The following is a 19,727-nucleotide window of genomic DNA, read 5'->3' as shown; positions in this document are numbered from 1 at the left end:
ACCTTCCACTTTCACTTCCTCGCACACCACTTTCAGCGTCCCACTGGGCTGTTGTTCTCGTGGGGGGCGATGCCAAGGTCTTGCGGCCTAGTACCCGTAGCAAACTGATTCTCTAACATATCACGTAGCCTACGTTGCCACTGTATTACCGTACATCACACAGTATATGCGCAAGCACATTAGACTACCGTATATGACAGTTGTGGTTGACATTTAAAAAAACGAAAGACGATAATGAGCTCAACCACGTGGTAGGCCTCACATGACCACGGTATTCCGGTAATGCGGTTATCGTCACAGCCCTACAACGCACCACACATGTTCTCCAGCCTTTACCACCTTTGTCTCGAAAAAATCCAGGGAAAACCCTGGAACATCCTGCTGCCTTCAACAGATTTTTGAAAAAGCCACATGATTAATCAACTGCGATAACGCAGTGTAGACAAAGCCAGTCTGTACACCGTCCTATCCTGACATCAGTGGATGTTCCCACACACACAGTTCTCTTCTGTACATTTTCCTCATCCATCCTACCACCAAAGCATAGCTGTCTCAGGTCTCTCGCTACCACTTTTCACCCCTCAATGGTTTTAATTGTCCTGATGACCTCAATCAAAAGACAATTACCAAAGGGAAGAGCAGTACAGGCAATTATTGTCTTCACCATGAGACAGCGCACACCTGAATGGAGCTAGCGTCTTTCACAGTGGTAAAATTACATGTGCAGCCAGTGATGGCTGTCGTGATGAAGAAGTGAGCATGAAGTATGTGCCTGAAATCTTTGGTGTCCTGAGAGAAGACTGAATATGAAAAGACACTGACACTTCAAAGCCCAATGAGCAAGGTGCTATGGTTTGAAGTGGCACACATACATGAAGTTATGCAGAGGAATTCAGGGCAAGCTGAGATGAGTTGGAAAATAGGTTAAGAGGGACTGTGAGCATATAGACATTTTTTTTACTTTAATGTTACTCCCCTATAAATGAAACAAATGTACTCAGAATTTTTAAACTCTCTGCATTCGGGCTTACAATCAGCCGATTATTGATTGTGTGGATTAGGACGTTTAAATTCATCATTGTTTCAAGAATCGATGCAGAGATGCTCACTGAGGCTGATGAAATGACATTTCCTGGATCGAGGAAGGAGTAAGCCTCAGAAGTGCTTATCATCTCTGCAGCTTTTGGGTATCATAGGAGAGGCAGCCTGTTATTTTGTGTATTTACAAAGGCATGAATAAATCCATGTGACATAAAAGCTTTAAAAAATGCAAACACTTTCGAATGCTGGTTAATATATTTGACTCTGTGTGAGTTCAACTTTATCTTGATGCAATGTCATATATTGATATAATATAATGATGCATAATGTAGTCATGCGATGTTAAATCAAACAGCCAAATCAACATAAATTATACAACCAAAAAAAAAAAAAAAAAACAAGCACAAACTGCATCCCTGCTGAGTTTGTCAAATTTTGAAATGCCACTTTAAAATGTCACCTGTTTTGTCAAAATACCAGTACATTCACAGTCATCGCCACCATCTAGTCTTTTAAGTAGGGTTGAGTACCACTAACATTTAAACCAATACTGGTACCAATACCCAACGGTACCTTTATTCAGTACTTTACTCTCTCTGTAATAATAAAGTAATACATAATAACAAAGCAATACTACTTTGTTACTACATATGTAAACATATGGTCTCATCCATGTATTTAGTAGGATTAACATGCTGGCTAACAGTCTGTTACCTGAGATGCTGCAGCTACACCTTAAAAACCTGATAACGGCACCGATGTTTTAGTATTTGATTACAGATCCATAGCAGTGTCTGGCTGTCACAGAATAAGACACGAATAGACAATTAAAATCTGTTAATTACTGAAAGAACAGACCGAGGAGCAATAAAAGCAGCTGTAGCTTGCAGAATATGTCTAAAGTATTGCTTATTTAGTTTGTGAAAGTGTGACGTCCTTTTCAGGTTCAGGATGATATTATAGGAGACACGCAGCTGTGCGGCATCATATTTTATGGACTTGAGACGCAAAGCATTTGGCTTATGAAGAAAAATAATGAAGTTACAAAAGTTTTTCTTGTGATTGATTCATGGTTCACCAATTTTTATTTTATGAATAAATATGAAAATCTGCTGTTGGTGTCGTCATTCCACAGGTAGTTTTCCTGATCTGCTATATTATAATCACATATATTAATGTTACTACATTAAAGCAGTTTCCACAACAGCCTGACTGTTTACTATCTCATCAGATCAGCTGACCATTCAATAAAGACACTGGATCAAAGGGGTGTTGCCGTCCTGTAAAAAACTTCCACAGAGGATACACCTGTGGTTCCTCGTTCTAAGCTCCTCCAGGAGCCTCCTCTTTCCTTGTGTCCTCGAGGTGCAATTAAGAGATTTTGAAGATCCACAACAATGGTGGCGGGAGATCGGTTTCCAGGTCATGTCCGGAGGACAGAGGAGAAAAGATGCAAGGAAGCATAAATTAGCTTAATGAATAGCACCCATGGTTAATGGCTTTTCCCGGCTTTTCCCCGCAGAGAAGATGGCTGGCCGGATCCATCCAGAGATCACGCATGGTTAGTATCATGAATATCTCTGCACAAATTTGTCCAAAACTGATGCATTCAAGTTAAATCTGATAAGTTAGTCTATGTTCTTAACACAATCTCAGAGACCCAACCCTTCAGGGCCTGAGTGGACCTCCTGTCGTCAGGGGGAGGATGTAACATTACATTAATTTTTGGACGAGAGTTGGAAAGAAACAATGTGCTGTACATAAAATGACAATACAGTTGCAACATAATTCATTCATTCAGTTTTTGTTTGTCACAAAGTACTTGGCAATTAAAATATTTGCAGTGGAGCACCTTATATGCAGTATACCCCCCCTACCCTTCCCAGTCAGATAACACCATATAGATTCTAACTCTGTGGGAAACATTGCACCCTATCAGCATTTTGCCTCTCGCTTCTAAACAATGTTATTTTCTTGAAATATTTGTAATGAGAAGTTATTTGTATATTATATCCACTACAGAGGCCACCTAGGGAATTACACTGACCTGAGGATGAGATGGTTGCCAAGGGAACACACACCCTCATGAAGCCTGTTAAAGGCATAAAAATGATGTGTTTTTATTTCACCATGGCTGAAGGAAGGTGAAAATGTTTTTTTTTTCTTTTGTTTCTCATCTTTTAAATATGGGGAATGCATACATACATGCACATAGTACAAACACTGGAAACTACAAATCCATGAATTCAGAAAATTAATTACCTCAAACTGCCATACTGGGCTTTTCGCACTATAACTTACTGGTGTCACAAATCAGAGTCACTTGCAAATAATATGCCACATTCACACACTCTAATTTTCACTCACATATGCACTATAGAGCCCTGTAATACGATGTCATGCCACTGTAACGAGTTTACACCTCATTTCAAAATATAGTTTAATGCAACAGTTATGATTTAAACAGTCAGTTTCACATTAGTCAATAATAACACCGTCCAGCAAATTTTTACATTTCATTCTAAATGTGGTATTTAAATAAGCAAGTACTCATTATCTCTGCTCAGAGAGTGCATGTACAAACAATCTGAGGCTGATCAATAAGCCTTAGATGAAAAGTTTCTTTGGAACTGATGCTGGCTGAGTCACGCTAACACACCCCAACCCACTCCATTTTGTTGTGGCAGGGAAATATTCACGTTTTTCTTCAGTAATCTGCTCTCTAAAAGCAAGCACTAGATAACAGCATGGTGTTACAACAAAAATGAGGACTTGCTTTGTTACTCTTGAGATTTGTCAGTAAAAGAAATTGAAATCTTTGCCAGTATAGTTTCAAATTCAAACAGTTGCTCACTCACAGAAACACCTGAAACCATATGTGAAAACTACTACATTTGTGCATGATGTTCAATTGCGGAAAACAAAGCATTTTGCTAATTAGCCAAACCTAAATAATATAGACACTAGATTACAGAGCACACACCAGAAAATGTTTTTTTTAACATTTTATCCACTGACCAACTCACACAAAGTTATTTATTCTAATAACTAACACATCTTTCTACCATCAAGCATTCAACAAGGCTGTAAAGGAAGATGAAGAAGAGCTGACACCTCTGAGCCAGGCGCACAAATGCAGCCGACAGAAAAAAGGTGTCACAGATTTTAAACTGGTAAAAGGATTAGATACAGTCTTAAGAGTGAGATGGTGATAAGCATGAGTCCATCTGAGGCCCTATTTCTTTTGAGATGTCATTTTTTGTGGACGGCGGTTTATTTTATTAGATTCCCATCTCTGACACTGCAAAAGCAGATTATAGAGAGGCACTGCACTGGAATACCTTCAGTGCCATGAAAGACATATTTACCTCCAGCGACAGCCTGATTACCCACACCTGAGCTTAATCAAGGAGCCGACAACGGTGCGCTTCACTGGATCAAATGTGCAGCTGGTGATTTGTTGGAATGAGTTTTACTTTGCATGTTGATTTTTATTTTCCAATTTGAGTCATTTGAGTAATTCATAAATTCTTTTTTATCAGTCTTTTTATCTTAATTGATCAACAACATCCATTTGTTAAATCAGTCTGATTGTTTGGCATCCCTTCCCGAGATCGAACCTGAATTTGATCTTCCTTACCAATATCATATCAATCTTATCAATAACCGTTCTTACTCTTTTACTCCACTATTCATCAGACAAGGAGCTCAGTCAGAAATGTGCAAACAATTTGGATCAGAATAAACTAGCTGCTTCTGAGAGAACATTCATTCCTTTTAACAGAGGCAGGTTAAATCTTTCATCTATTTGAAAGATTTGAAGATGTCATGTAAATGTTTTCCATTTACTTTCAGTTTTTCCACAAAAGCTATACTCTCTCTGTGCATAAGCACTTGAGTAAAGTCAAAACTGTTCCCTTGGGACGACGCACCGCTCGCTCCTCTGTCGTTTGTCATTTACGAAAGCCGTCTCCCATTTTTCTAAGTGGGGTATCTTTCCCAAGGGATCTTTAAACATGTGATATTTACAAGTTTCGGGAAAATAAACAGAAGTCTTGTCTTCTGCTTATTTTTGTGTTTTAACTCCAAAAGCGGTATATTCTGATAAAACTCTTGCTTCAGTACGGAAACAAAGCAGTGAGCTGAAAACGTCTAAAACAGATTTAAGTTTGGACGTAGCCTAGCGCCAGTCTTTCTTTGCCTTACTACAGAGCATGTGAACAAAAAATCATTTTGTCTAGCACTCACAAAAAGTTTCAGTAATCTGATTACATTCAGAAGAAAAACAGCTGCCGTGTACTCACAGCCATTGATGCAAGTTGTGTCTATCTGGAAATGGAATAAATATGAGCAAAAGACTCTAAAATTCATTCTATACCTTGGTGTTGTAAACAGTAGCTACTCCCACAGAGACATAAACATCTATACAACATCACAGATTCAACACATAGCAAAAGAAAAGCAGTATAGGCCCTGACTGAAGCCCCCCCAGAGGTACACAGCTGGTTACTCATTGTATACTAACTAGGGATGCAATGATTATAGATTTTGATGGTGCGGTTATAGTCTGAGGATATGCATTAATTTATTTCACAATACTACAGATGGATAAAATCACACTGTTTTGCTTTGAAGCGGGAGCACAACATGCACACTTCACCAAGGATTCAGCATCAGTAGGTTGAACTGCTGCAGTACCAGAGGTAGTCTTAGGCTAAAGTTAGAAAAACATAAGAAAAATGAAAATAAATAGTCCGTGCCAACATGAACTTTGATTTCTAATATTTTAAATACAGTATTTTAAATCATTATTAATAATATAAGATGAACTTTATTGATCCCCTAGAGGAACCTAATGTAGGTAATAAACTGAAAATCCTGTCTATTATTGTTTTTTTGTTGTAGTTTCAGTAAAAATGCAAGAAATAAATTGACAATATCTCTTCTGCAGGTTGTATTAATCCCTGAAATGTCATTCATTAGATCCCATGGTATAGTGCTAAAAGTCTACAATATCCTGATGTTAAGTTACACCTGGCATATGTACCTTCCATACCTAGCATTTACTCAACACAGATGGCGGGAAGCAACAGGATGTAAACGGTCGCACTGAAGCTTAATGGATTACATGTCGTTTTGTTGAGCATTAATTTAAAAAACGGTGCAATGCTCCTTTTCCTGCTGTGCTGCTGTTGGTTTATGTTGTTAAAGCCCAACTCTTAACTCACCGCTGTTCAGTTGATTGTAAGTGACACTTTTATATTTAATTCCCTACCAACTCAATGTTTTATTAAGTATCTTGCCACTAAAGTAATGTGTATTACCTTCACTGAGATAACAGTGAAATCAGTTCATCGCTGCATCTCTAATACCAACTATAGCGTTTTAAAACTCGAGAGATCTTAGTGACCTTACACTTGATGAAGCATTTCACCAATTTAATACATGGCACATTCCACTTAAATCTAAGTTTGACAGCCACTAGTTGTTTTGAACCCTTTGAAAAGATTTTTAAAAAACCCAGACACGACACATCATGTGGGCAAACTTCTACTGAATAACAGTAGCAGAAAACAGCTGTAAGAAAGCAGGTGTGTGCAGAGACTAACAAGTGAAGGCTGTTGCAGTTAATGCTTAATAGAAACTACAACATCAACATTTCTTGCACCTGCTTCACAGTAAAAGCCAAGCTCTCTCCGAGCTCCGCATGAATATCAGGTGCTACATCTCATTCTAGGCAGGTATTTTTTTTTTTGAGAAAACTCTCTGCTGTAAAAGAAGTAATGCGCTAACACCGCGCTAGGCCTTGTTAATGTTTAACACACACACCGTCTCACCCAAGAACTTCCACCTGTTCCGTATCCATCTAGATGACAATAGGATAATGGGGGCAGTTGACACTTCTCATGTGAAAAAAAACCCGTCACAGACTACATGAAGCCCCGGATACTTAAATGAGCCAATTCAGCTGTTTAAAGCTGTTATGTAGAGACATTCAAAGGGCAGCACAGTTATGTGCTTTGGAATAGCTCACATAGCAGAAGGCCCCAAAAGAATAAACTTGTCTTGAACAAAACCACGTCAGAATAAATTTCAAGTTCAACTTTTTATTCATTCACATAATAGTGTGTGGGCTCAAAGAGATAGCTCAAAAAAAAAATTATAAAGCAATAGTCAGCTACAGATGATCAATGATCACCCAGGGACACCCAATGGTTGACTATCACCTCAGTAGGTTGGGGTCCTAATCTCTTAAAAAAAAAGCAGACTCAACCTTCTGTAAAGGTTTTGTTTTGTACTAACAGATGAGAGGGGCAGACAGGTCATGCCATGTGGTGAATTTACTGGATCTAAAATGGCCTGTGGTGCTACATCTGCCCGTGCTTAATAAAATGGTAAGCCTAATTTGTAGATTATGCAGTGTAGCCTGGAATAAATTACATTTCGCATTCGCTTAATTGTTGTAATTAAAATCCTTTCTCACACCACAAATTAAGCCCATTTACAGTATGACAAAGGGCACAATCCCTAAAAGCATCTGGTTATTTCAAAGTCTTAGAAATGTTCTTTCCTTGGAGAATAAACATGAATTAATCGATTCATTCTGACCTTAAAACAATGACAAAACATTGCTTTTGCTACAGGCAGTGACTGGGATACACTAAATAACCCATCAAGCCAGGAATATCCCTCTGTACATAGACTAAGCCCAGTTTTGTAGTTATGTTTTAACTGTTGCATTAAAAAAAGATGGTGTTTGAATCCTGACAAACATGAATATATGGCATGCACAGCTGCATACAGATAACACACACACATACAGAATATTACATCTGCATAGTTTTGCAGAATCCTGAGCTTGGCCATCCTAGGCTGCTGCACACACATACACACATTCACCCACACCAGATTTGAGCACCTGAAGCTCAGTGTTTCATTTTGTCCTTATTCAAAGGCAACGGCTGAACACAGGTTCTGTGTGTCACACATTATGCTTTAAATGAGCTTTGCTGAAAATTGAGATTTAATGAGTATGTGATCTGGCACATCAGGGGCCTGTCTCAAGGCTCATTGTTAGATCTCTACAGCTCAGGTCAGCACAGTTAACACATCCACTTGTGCATTGCATGAATGTTACATTGTTAACAACATAAAATGTCAGGCTACTTAAAATGAATTAATCTGAATCCGGGCCAGCCACGATGGTGTTTTATTAAGTTAAAGTCGTATACGTAATGACACTGAGGGTGCAGCTCTTACTGGATGTATCAGCACGGATACACTGAACAAAACAAAGGGGACAGAACTGTGTTATGAAAGTGGAAGATCAGCTAACTGAGATTCAAAACTCTGTGGTAAAGTTTCAGGCTATAAATTACAAAAAACACAGCCATCAGTGCCTTTGGACCTGTAGTTGTTTTTCTGGCAAACAGCAAGTTAGAATATCAAATTAAATCAGAACTTATCACATGGCAACCGTGTGGGCACTTCACTTATATTTCAGACTCTGATGGAAATTATGGGTTGCCTCTAAGAATAGCTTTTATCCCCTCTATGTTACAGAATCTTACAATATGTCAGAATTGGACATGTGTACTTTCCTATTATTATACATTCATGTTATACCGACTCCCACTAATCAGTGCTTTCCAAAAATCCATTAAACAATGAAATAGCAGTGGTACAAACTGAGTTATCCCCTGATGACATACTGAAGGCGAAGAGAGAGAGAGAGAGAGAAAAAAAAAGGAATTGCACAGATGGTCTTTTAAAAGCCTTTTCTAAAGTTTTGCTTTGATGGTACAATCTCTGTGAATTAGCCATGATACTTTTAATCCTGATTAAAATTCCTGTTTTGAATTATGTTGATATCTGAGTGAAAGCAGAAAAATGAAGACAGAGAGCTGAGACGCACAGTGAGTGGCAGGTTGGAAACCAAGTATTAGACGTGTGGTGAGGTAAAGGTCGCTTCTAACATAGCAGTAATGTGACCTGATTTCCCCTGCTCAAATCAAGGGGCACAAGTTGCTATGGTAACTATATTATGGCCTTAAGAATTAAAGTTGGGTAGGGAAGGTGCTTTTGGAAAACCCTTGCAAACTCGTTTCATCTTCTAAAAATTGCCTTCATAGAAATGCAATCGAGTTGTGACAGAGATAAGTATTTTTTATGTGTGGTCAGTGTTAAAGAAGCACAGTTGAAAATTGGAGCGCAACAGCCACTGAAATGAAACTATGGGTTTCTGTGTCACATGCTCATTCCCAGCGTAATGCTGTACAGTCCCATGGCACATTTGTGGCAATGATATATAGATCTAATTAATTCTCAATTTATTTGAATGCGATTTCCACTGTCTGGCTCCCTAGATGCTCAAGTGCCTTCATCTCCTCTATGGAGTATACAATGATGCTACTAGCTGGTTGACATTAGCGACTGAACGGGGGATTAGAATCGTTCATGATTGCTTTGATCTGTGATCATTAATTGTAATGAATAGATAATTGTTAAGGTAAATTTGATTATGCTGTTGCCCCAGTAAAAATGTGAGTGAGTATAAATGGGAATACTTAAACCCTATACCTAAACTCTAAGATTCAAAAAAAGGGTTCTCACTCGCTTCAGAACGCATTAGACCAAAACATTAGGATGATAACATTAGATGAAAAGACAGCATTGCTGAAAGAAAAGACAACACAACAGCTCATAAATATTTGACTTAGTGCAACTTCAAATCGCCTATTAAAACATAGCCTAAAGGGTAGGACATAGTTTCAGTGTGTGAATTAATAAATGAAAGACTTTTACCACAGTTAAAAACTTCATTTGAACTTCAACTCACCAACAGGGATAGAAGGCATCGAGTTTGTGGAGCATTACTAGCCTCAACATAACACACAATTAGAGAAACGCTGGTCAGATGGACTGACATTATGAGGGAAATCTTAAATTGGGCCCATAACAATGTAAACTGCAGTATTTACACACTGCTTTTATTTTCATTTAGCCTCTTCAAGGGATTTAGGGATTCTTACATTATCTGTGTACATACAGCGATACATATAACCATAACTAGTTATCACATTACTATCTGCTAGACATTTACATCATAAACTGTTATCTTAAAGTGAGGTACATCAAGTGATTTATAATAAAATCCATTGTTGAAACACTCAAACTCTCAGTGTATTTTCATACAATATAAACTGAAATTAATGGCTGCCTGAATGGTCAGTAAAATACAGTCTTTGGAAAATGGTTGACAACAAATTATGTACACTTAATATTAAATAGAATAAAACATGCTGAAAATAGAGTACGGTCCTTGAAGACAAATGAGACGATTCCATTAATGTCCTCCCTCTGAAAAATGACTAATTAAAGTGACTCGTTAGATACAGTAGATACATTATGTATCTAACAGTATGTGTCTGTTAGACACTCTTCTGTGCAGCAGATGTTTTGAGTCTCTGATTAATTACAGACCTCCAGCTGCTGACCAATTGGAAGCTGCTTATCAAAGTGTGAGGTGGGAATTCAGCAAGTCAGCTGAATAATTTTACAGCTGTATGGTTAAGTTGATAATTTGGTTTCTATTATTTTGATAGTGTTAGGCTGTGTTATATTTGCCAACAATATTGTTGTGTCATCCCCTGCTGTCACACCTCCCATTAATCTCCCATTATGTTAAGTATTCAGGGTTTCCAAACCAGTGTATTGCGAGCCCAGTGGTATGGGTGTGCGATATGACGATATTACATAATGAACAATTAAAATGTTTCCATGATCTGCCTTTACGGAGTCATATCGGTACAGCAGCACTTGCTGTTAGCTTACACCCGTCTGAACATTGTCACGTCGCCAGCTCCCCAGTTAGCTCACAGATTTGACGCTTGGTAGTGTGTTAGCAGCAGTTTTAATGTCCTGCTAGGAAGCTCATCTTCTTCACATCATGTTAAACTGACAGCTAGGCTGCAGGTAAACGCCACCGCTTAGGGGTTAGCTCGCCTGCTAACTGAAAGCACTAACTTCTGTCAGCTCTGGTGTACTGTGTTGGTGTTTTTTTTTTTTTTAATGGTGAATATCCTGCTTGTTATCCGAAACGACACACTAACGCTTCTACACAACATCAACTGTTTGCTTTTCAGCTGTGAAATGAGTTTGGTTGCACTATTAGTTTGGTTTCCAACTGCAATATCCATTTTAAAAAAGACCAAATAGACTGTCACTATTTCTAATGCAGCTTTACACACTTGCTCTTATTTATGTATGGAACTGTTTGTGTTTTAATGTCATTTTATCTGAGTCTTTCATGGGTGAGTGTTTTCTTGTTGTTTGTGAGCCCATAACCTAAGACAAATTTCAGCAATAAACAAGACAATAAAGCTTTTTGAATCTTGAGTACTGTTCAGTAACTTGCAAATAGTCTTAAAAACATGAAAAAGAATCGTGGAATCCTCCTTTAAGGAATAGCTCAGTACACAGGTTGCGTGCATAGCGAGTGTGCAGTCGAGAGAGAGAGCGGGGTTTCCACCAGAGAAGTTGTTAGACCTAACGCTGAGAAAAACTCGGAGGAGCTGCTGAGATTGTCACTAAAATCAAAATAGCTGGTCCACCTCAATGGAGTCCACCTTAAGTGAGCATGGGGTGATGTTGTGGCTAGCTTCAGCGCTAACCCCCTTCACTTCAGCCGGGTGGCTTGAGAAGTTGTAGCGTTTATTCTCTGACAAATAGCCTAAACTCTACACTCAATACCCTGTTCACTGCTAACTTCATACTCTGCTCTGGTCACCACAGCCTTACCATCACACTCTCTCTCTCTCTCTCTCTCTCTCTCTCTCTCTCTCGACCGCACACTTGCTATGCGCCGACTTATTCCTCAAAGGATCCGAGCTTTAAACCGCCGTGCAGAACAACTTCTCTGGCGGAAACCCTGGTATTACACTTATTGATCAACCGGACTGCTGGCGTTTCCCAAAGGTTGCTTATTTTATCATTTTATTAACATCTAATCATTTTGAGAGATTTTATAAAGAAGGCTGAACATTGACTTATGAATTACAATGTCAGCAGTGTTAATAAATGACTCTACGTATCGCTACGATGAGATTTGTTTTGATGCATTTTTGTTTTGTTTTTCAGGACCACTTGCTAAAAATCACTACATCCATAATGCTATCCGCAGCAGGGCTGACAGCTGATATCAAGCAACTGTGTAAAACCAAATATCAGTATTCACCACACAGCAGTAGCTTTGAATAAAAGCTTCATACAGAGGCTTTCTTACCTTTATTTCCTGTAAAATGCATCAGTGCTTCTGTCTTATCCCGATGCCTAATGAAGCCTCACATGATTCTCATATCTGGAGGACATTTCAGTATTAAGTCTTACATTTGTTAAAGCATGCATTTTGTACACTGATGTATTTTCTAGTTGATATCACCAGTTCAAGTCGGACATTCACTGTGTGTCTAGTTCATGTATCAGACCGGGATTGTCTGGGATTGATCGGTAGAAAAAAATGAAATGAAACATAAAATCCCTCCTCATCAATCATTATCCCTGCATTATTAAGTACTGTAATGTCATTACATAACAAAGATATTAAAGGAAATATGCTACATCTACCTCACTCACTCAATGTTTGTCACAAGAAAAAGGGACAGCAAAGTGGTGCACAAGCAGAGCTGAAGCAAAGCAGCCCTCTTTGTTGTATTCTGACAGATACCTCCACACGCATTTCATCTCTCGGGATGCATGACTTCGTACTTACTGTAAGAAAGGTGACCCTAAAACACTCCTCCTCCTCTTTTAATGTACAGAATTGCTGCCTTCTTTTCAAAAATGCCCACTAGGCTGCAAGAGACATTACTATGCAGCTTCACCGTGAGTTAGTAGACACTCAGAAGGCCTCGACTGAAAGATATCTGAGAAGTTTTTAACAGCGTTTTGACCTTGGGTTACTGTTACGGATTCTAAAAATGTTTTCGTTCTGAAAGACTTGGTGTTATTCACTAAATGGCATGTACGGTGTATGAAAGACACGGCTTTGAAAAACAAGTTAACAGCGAGTGACGCACAGGATACAAAATCTTACTCATGATGCTTCCACACTTACAAGTAGAAGAACATGACACAAAAATTCTGTGTTATGGCGGATGAAACAATCTGTACAAAGATCATTGAAAAAACAATGTGCTGCATGTTATTTGTTTTAGGACATGTTTTTTATAAGAAGCTGAGAAGTAATTTCACATTAATGAGCTAACAAAGACAATTGTTAACCAACAGGGCCTGAAGACATTTTCATTAGGGTTAAAGATTGAAATATAAAACACTAATTCTACATTATTAGGTATGATAGCTAAAAAGGAAACATGAAAATAAATTGATGTCTTGAGGTGCCTTTGATTTCTGTATGTTGATGCTTGCCAAGAGTTGGTCTCTATGTCTTTGGAAGTTTGGCATATTAAGATACCACACCAATAGAAAACAACTTGAAAAGAAAGGTTCGGGCCCTGATTAATTTTAAGTAGGGTAAAAAAAAAAAAAAAAACACCACCGACTAATTCTTTAGGGGATCAGTGCCCTAATGGGAAACAGAAATAAATACGAAGCCGACTGCAAGTGAGAGACTTCTGAGCATGATGAACCGAATAACAAACCAGATAAACAAAGATATAGAATAGATCAACAAGAGGAACATAGTGCTACAGCAGGTTCAAGTAAAGTTTATGCACAAACCTCGCATGTCATCCCCCCTTTTTCTCCCATTTCAACCTCTTTTTATCCCACTTACTGTCTGCCTGTATTGTACACTTAAGCAAAAATAATCAAATCAAGCCATAAGATGTATAATATGTTATGACTTCCCTGAACCTGAAGGCCAAAAGTATGTGAGTAATTTCAGCTAATCTTTCATTTTGAACTATCAGCGTGATGCAGATATTGCCTTAGACCCTGCATTTGGCTGTATTTGACTCCCCTGAAACCGCATAGCCTGTTTTTACACCTTCATCTCGCTAATCTGTCTAGAGCATGAGATTGTTAAACGTTTGGAAGATAAAAAATCAAAGAGTGTTGTGCTTCATCATGGCCCTGGTAGATAAGGCCCTTTACTGTCACATAATATCAGGAGCTGCCTACTGAAAAACACTCCATCCTCAGGCTATTCCCCACCATCACCATCATCATAGCTGCTCTCTCCGTACCATCTTCACCAATGCGGTACTTGATGTTCACTTCACTGACAAACTATTTCCAAGACAAACCTACTACCACCTACTTCATTACAACACATCAATATGACTAAAGGAAAATTCCTTTGTGTATTACATCCAGAAAGTTTGCTTTAACTGCCGAATGCTAACAATAAGGGGCAAATATTTTTGATAATATAGAAGATAAATGTCCTTTTAATTCATTTTAATTAATTTGTTATCTGACCATTCCAAAGAGGGTGTGTTCTGGCTGGCTTTTCCAAAAAAAAATTCTAATTTCCAAATATTGTTCAAAAGCTTACTCCCTGGTTCCACACAAGCAATTAATAACCTTTAACATTTTCTCAACCATCCATTTAAGAAGCGGTACAAAGGAAGCCTGCGGGTATCTGCAGATGACTTGTTTAAAGTTAACACAATGGGGACAGCACAAAGACAAACAGATAAAGGAAGTACATAATTAACAATAACGAGGCTGTGGCACATACAAGCCAACCAAAACAAGTTATTTTGACCAGCTGCTAACTACCAAAGGAATCATAAGCTGCAAAAAAATCAAGAGAGAAAGGCCACACATTGATGCTCTCATGTCACTTTTGTTTATTGCATTACTGTTTAACATATGGACACATTTTTCATGGTGGAGGGATGTATTGCACAATCAGCTGGCTGCATCAGTATAACCAGATCAGAGCTCTAACTAACAATGCAGGATGAAGATATGAAACTAGAACTGTTTTCCATAAGAAGGATGCAGTGCCGTAATCAAATTAACAGTGCTTATTTTGTAGCTCACACATGCTTTAGTATGTCGACATCAGTGTGACTTGTCTGTTTGACTCATTGGACATCAAATCCGAGTCATTCATAACAGTGACAAGTGGAGGAGGGTGCTGAAAGTCGGTCTTTCTTACGCAGATGCTTCTAAGCAATTATATAAATTAAGTTGTCAGATGGGTCCTGAGGGACGTTTGTCTTCTAGGCTCAGCAGGACCAGTAGGGCCCCCCCCCCCCCTCCTCACCCCCCTTACAAACAAAGTGCTAGATAGGAAGGCAGCCAAAGACGGGTTTGCTTCTGTCAAGATTACCAACATTTCCTAAAAAAAGAATTTCTTTAATCTAACAAATGCATGCCATCTCAAATCTTACCAGGGAAAGATGCCCAAGACCTACATTCTTAGTCACTGTCGTGTTTTGTGAACAAAAATTACACCCTTGCATTCTCTGGACAGTGAAAAACATGTTTACAGATTTCAGGATGCAACACTTTCTAGCTTCGTTTTTTGTCACCATATAGGAATAACTACACAGTTCTTTCTAATGTACTGAAGCCTACACAGTCATACTGTATCGCTGTCTTGGAATATCTTTGTTCACATCATACAGAAAACAGACAACACTCCTCAGGGACATGTTTGAGTAGGAAGTGTGATCTGCGAGACATTTTTGTCCATTTTCACTTGATTATTCTTATATGTAATATTAATATTTATATTTAATTATAGATTTCTAAATGAAAGTAGGACTCCCTTGGGTGCTATTGTCTTGGTGAGACACTTTTCTTTTCCTTCCCTCTCTTGTCATTGCTGGGATGCATTTTTTTTTCAAGTGTACCAAGGGCTAGCCTTCACTAAAGTTGTCATTTTCAATTAACTATACCCTAAATACATGTCTGTTGGCCTATGTCGATAATCATTTAATTTAAGAGGATGGGACAGCTGTAACTTCAAGACATATTCCAATCCCATCAAGGTCAGCTGATCTACTAATTTGCATTTCATATCACACCTGCCCTCCCCCCAAGTGGATTTACAAACATTTTAAAGCAGTTACCACGAGCAAATAAGTGATTTACATCAGATAAGGATAGAGGTAACCTCTGATTTGTACCACGTGAAACAGGCACAGCTGTTCATTCCCTCTATCTATTCCCCTGATATGCAGGTGAATCTCCTTTTGATTAGGGCTGCGTCTGCTGACTTTAAACTATACATCTCTTTGTGAGATGAACCGTTTTCAAATGATCTCACGAAATTAAACTAAGCGGAGGTGTGGGCTAATATGAGAATTGTTTAAGCACATTAAGTCTTATGAAATATATATCTAGATTAAGGGATAGGTTCACATTTTTCCAAGTCTATCTTAAAGCAATACCGACATGCTCTTATTTGCACTGAAAGATTTATTAGTCGTTGTAATTCTTTCTCCTGACAAAATCCACAGTCCTCATTCTGCGCCGAAATGTACTCTATCTGAAGCTAATGTGAGGCCTCGCTAGTCTGAATTAGAGAAATCAAGTGGTTATCTTCCAAAGTTGCTGTCTTTTTACTATGAAGATTCCTCTTCATGAAGATTCCAGCTGTGTTTCCTGGCTGAACCGTAGCAGAGAGAACAACAAAAAGCCGGAAATTGGTGCTAAAACACTGTATGATGTCCACTGAACTTTAGATTGCATTTTTCCCACAGAAGAGCTATGGATTTAGTCCCTCATGCTTTACATTGAAATTGCTTCATTAAGGCTTCTCTCAGTATAGACACAAGGAACAATTACAGCAACCAATAAGTCTTTCAATACACATACAGGAACGTCAGCGTTGTTTTAAGTAGAGCTGAAACAATCAGTCAGAAATTTAATCAGCATCTGTTTTGATATTTGATTAATTGCTTCAGTCATTTTTCAAACAAAAAAGCCAAACATTTACTTATTCCCACTTATCTGCTGCTTGTTTCTGCTTTACATCACTGTAAATTTGTGTTTTGGACTGTTGGTCAAAACAAGAAACTTCAAGATGTCGTCATGGACTCTGAGAAACAGTAATTTTGTCTTTTTTTTTTACATTTTGTACACTGGATTGATGAATTATTATAATCTAGAATATAATCCACAGATGAATCAATGATTGTTAGCTGCAGTTTTAAGAATTGGAAGAATGTGAACTTATCCTTAAACATTATGGCCAATTATAAAAAAATCACTAGCATGCCTTCAAGTACGCCTTCCGTAATTTATTCTTAATGGATGTTGAACAACACTAACAGGAAACTATGGCAGCATTAGACTATGCAATAGCTTACATGATTGAAATGTATCACTGTGAATAGACTACATACCATTTCCTTAATTAAAGGTAAATACTGTTCCGGTTTATACGCTAAAATGATTTACTAGTTAGTGTCAGTAATTTGAGAGCAGGTTCGTGTTGGTGCGGGAAAACAAAAGGCTGAATGATTTTGCTGAATCAGCTCCAATTTTGTTACATTGTAGCAAAATGTAATATTGATTGCCTCTGTGTTGCAAACGATACAGTACAACTACCATACAGTATACGTGACACAACAGTAGAAGATGGATGTGCTCGACTCACAATCCTTCAAAGTATGTGAATGAAATTGTGCTCGGAGCAGAAAAGGACTGAGTGGGACCACTTTTCTTTTGTGCATATCCCTCTCTCACATAGACAGACAGTACACACACACACACACACACACACACATGCATCATATAGTATGTAAGTCCGCCTGAGGGTCAGGACCCTGCTATATGTGTCACAAGAAATTTTTGAGAGCCATGATTCATGGAAATAGCAAAAAAAAAAAACATATTTCCTCCACAGAAAATTATAAACACATTCATTACTTGTCTTTATGTTGACTTTTTTGTGTTTTTTCTTGTAAAATCCAGCCTCTAACACTCACGTTGTTGTAATTGTAAATCCATCATGTTGTCTTGTTTGGTTTACATCAGTATTTTTTCCATCAGTTTCCGAAAGAATCACTTCATTTGAACATAATTTGTGTCAAATTGTGGAGAGATTGAGCGGAGAAAACACAAACTAGATTGTGATGTTTTCAGAAAGGGAAATTAGCGTGATTTAAATCTTCACGAGTCTTGAATATTGTAGTGACATATACTTAGTGACTTTAAATTATAAACTTGCCTTAGTGTGACGTTGCTTTTTAGTGTCTGTGAATGGACCTGCATTAAAAATGAAGAAAAGCCAAAGCAGCTTGGGGGGGGGGGTTTACTGACAGCAGACATACTTTTAAAGGTAGTGTTCTCCTTTGGCAGACTTTATTCTATCTGCCACCGCTTCGCTAATTGCTGTCACCGAAAACAACCTCAAACAAACTTCAGGAAAAAAAACTGTAAATAATATTCCTAATTGAATAACGGCTTGATAATGCCCCTCGCTCTCTCTGTATATCCTCTGAACACAGCCCTGAAAAAGCCAAATCAATGAGATCAAACAAGACTCCGTAAAACCCCCCAAAGCCACAAAAATAACCCTCACTGTCACCAGCGCTGTCAGACGATAGTATTATACTAAACAATCAACCGCAACCAAGCCGCAAAATTAGAGCTGGGGAAAAAATTTGCATATCTCTGATTAGATCATTCCTGTGGGTCTACTTGTGTGGTAAGTGGTGTGTTAGAAGCCTCCTGCTCTGCTAATCTAAAGATGCACTCGCCAAAAAACAAAAGGAACCTGCCTCTGCCCTGGCAGGAGAGCTCTATTTTTCTTTTTCTTGGACAAAATATTTTCATGGATCCCTTTGAGCTGCTGTCAAAAGCAGACCTCAGACCTCAAGCCCACTTCAGTTTAAATACATTTCAAACTGTTTCTCTTTTCAATGCTTTTTTTAGGGTTCAGTGTGGGACACCTTTAAGTTGACATAAAAAAAATAAAAGATTTTTCAACTTGCTTAACAAATAGCAGACTCATTTTTGATAGTTTGTAGTGTGTTTGGGTTTCTTGACACATAAAACCTTTATTTTTTACTCCATTCACTCTTAAGGAAAAAGGCACAAGTGATTTAAACAAGCAGAGGAGAAATAACCCAGACTGAAAAGCAGGCAACTCACACTTTGAGAGATGACAGCATCCAAAACCTCCTTTTCGGTGGTTTTTATGAAGATAGTATCAGCAGCATCGCACAGAGAACTTGTCTCTCTTTGAGCAACCTGCGTTCACTCATACAGCTGTAGCTACATTAGAAAAAACCCCCAACTAAAAACAAATGGAAAGTAAAATAGTTTACTCACGGAAATACAAGTGGTCAGCCGCCTCTTTGCTTTTTTCTCTCGCAGTCGATACCGGTGTGTGCTTGTCTCTCCCTCCCGACCCAAGCGGCGGAATGGCAGCGATATCAAGAATATCCAGTGAAGTCTCTGCCGCTCTATCTGGTTAGCCAGCGTAAACACAACATCCTCAAGTACAAAAATTATAATACATATTTATATATAGTTCTTTCGGTGTCCAGCTCTTTCTCTCCAGCGCCAAACCTTTTTTATCCACTTCAGGCAGCTTTCCGGCGATGCTGTGCGTCGTGGTGGTGGACGGACGTTTGGTTTGGTCTCCTCTCAGTCAGCCTCCACCGCAGCAGCCGGCTGAGGCTCTCTGCAGAGCTGCATCCCGCCTCACTGGTGCTGAAGGGAACAAGGTGGCCCTCGGTTAGTTATAAGGAGTG

General features: G+C 38.5%; 1 protein-coding gene across 6 annotated transcripts in view; it reads right to left on the bottom strand.

The window, feature by feature from the left end:
- cntn5 (contactin 5) overlaps nt 1–19,385 on the bottom strand; it is a 108,638-nt gene extending 89,253 nt beyond the window's left edge. For all 6 annotated transcript variants that reach the window (XM_044354354.1, XM_044354357.1, XM_044354355.1 and 3 more), the window contains exon 1: nt 19,303–19,385. The gene's annotated coding sequence lies outside the window, so the exon portion shown is untranslated. The remainder of the gene's footprint in view (nt 1–19,302) is intronic.
- Between the last annotated feature and the right edge of the window lie 342 nt (nt 19,386–19,727).

This window comes from Thunnus albacares, chromosome 6 (genome assembly GCF_914725855.1).
Source record: "Thunnus albacares chromosome 6, fThuAlb1.1, whole genome shotgun sequence".
Classification (NCBI taxonomy): domain Eukaryota; kingdom Metazoa; phylum Chordata; class Actinopteri; order Scombriformes; family Scombridae; genus Thunnus; species Thunnus albacares.
Note: the sequence above shows the minus strand (reverse complement) of the source record. Positions and strands in the feature narration are given on the sequence as shown.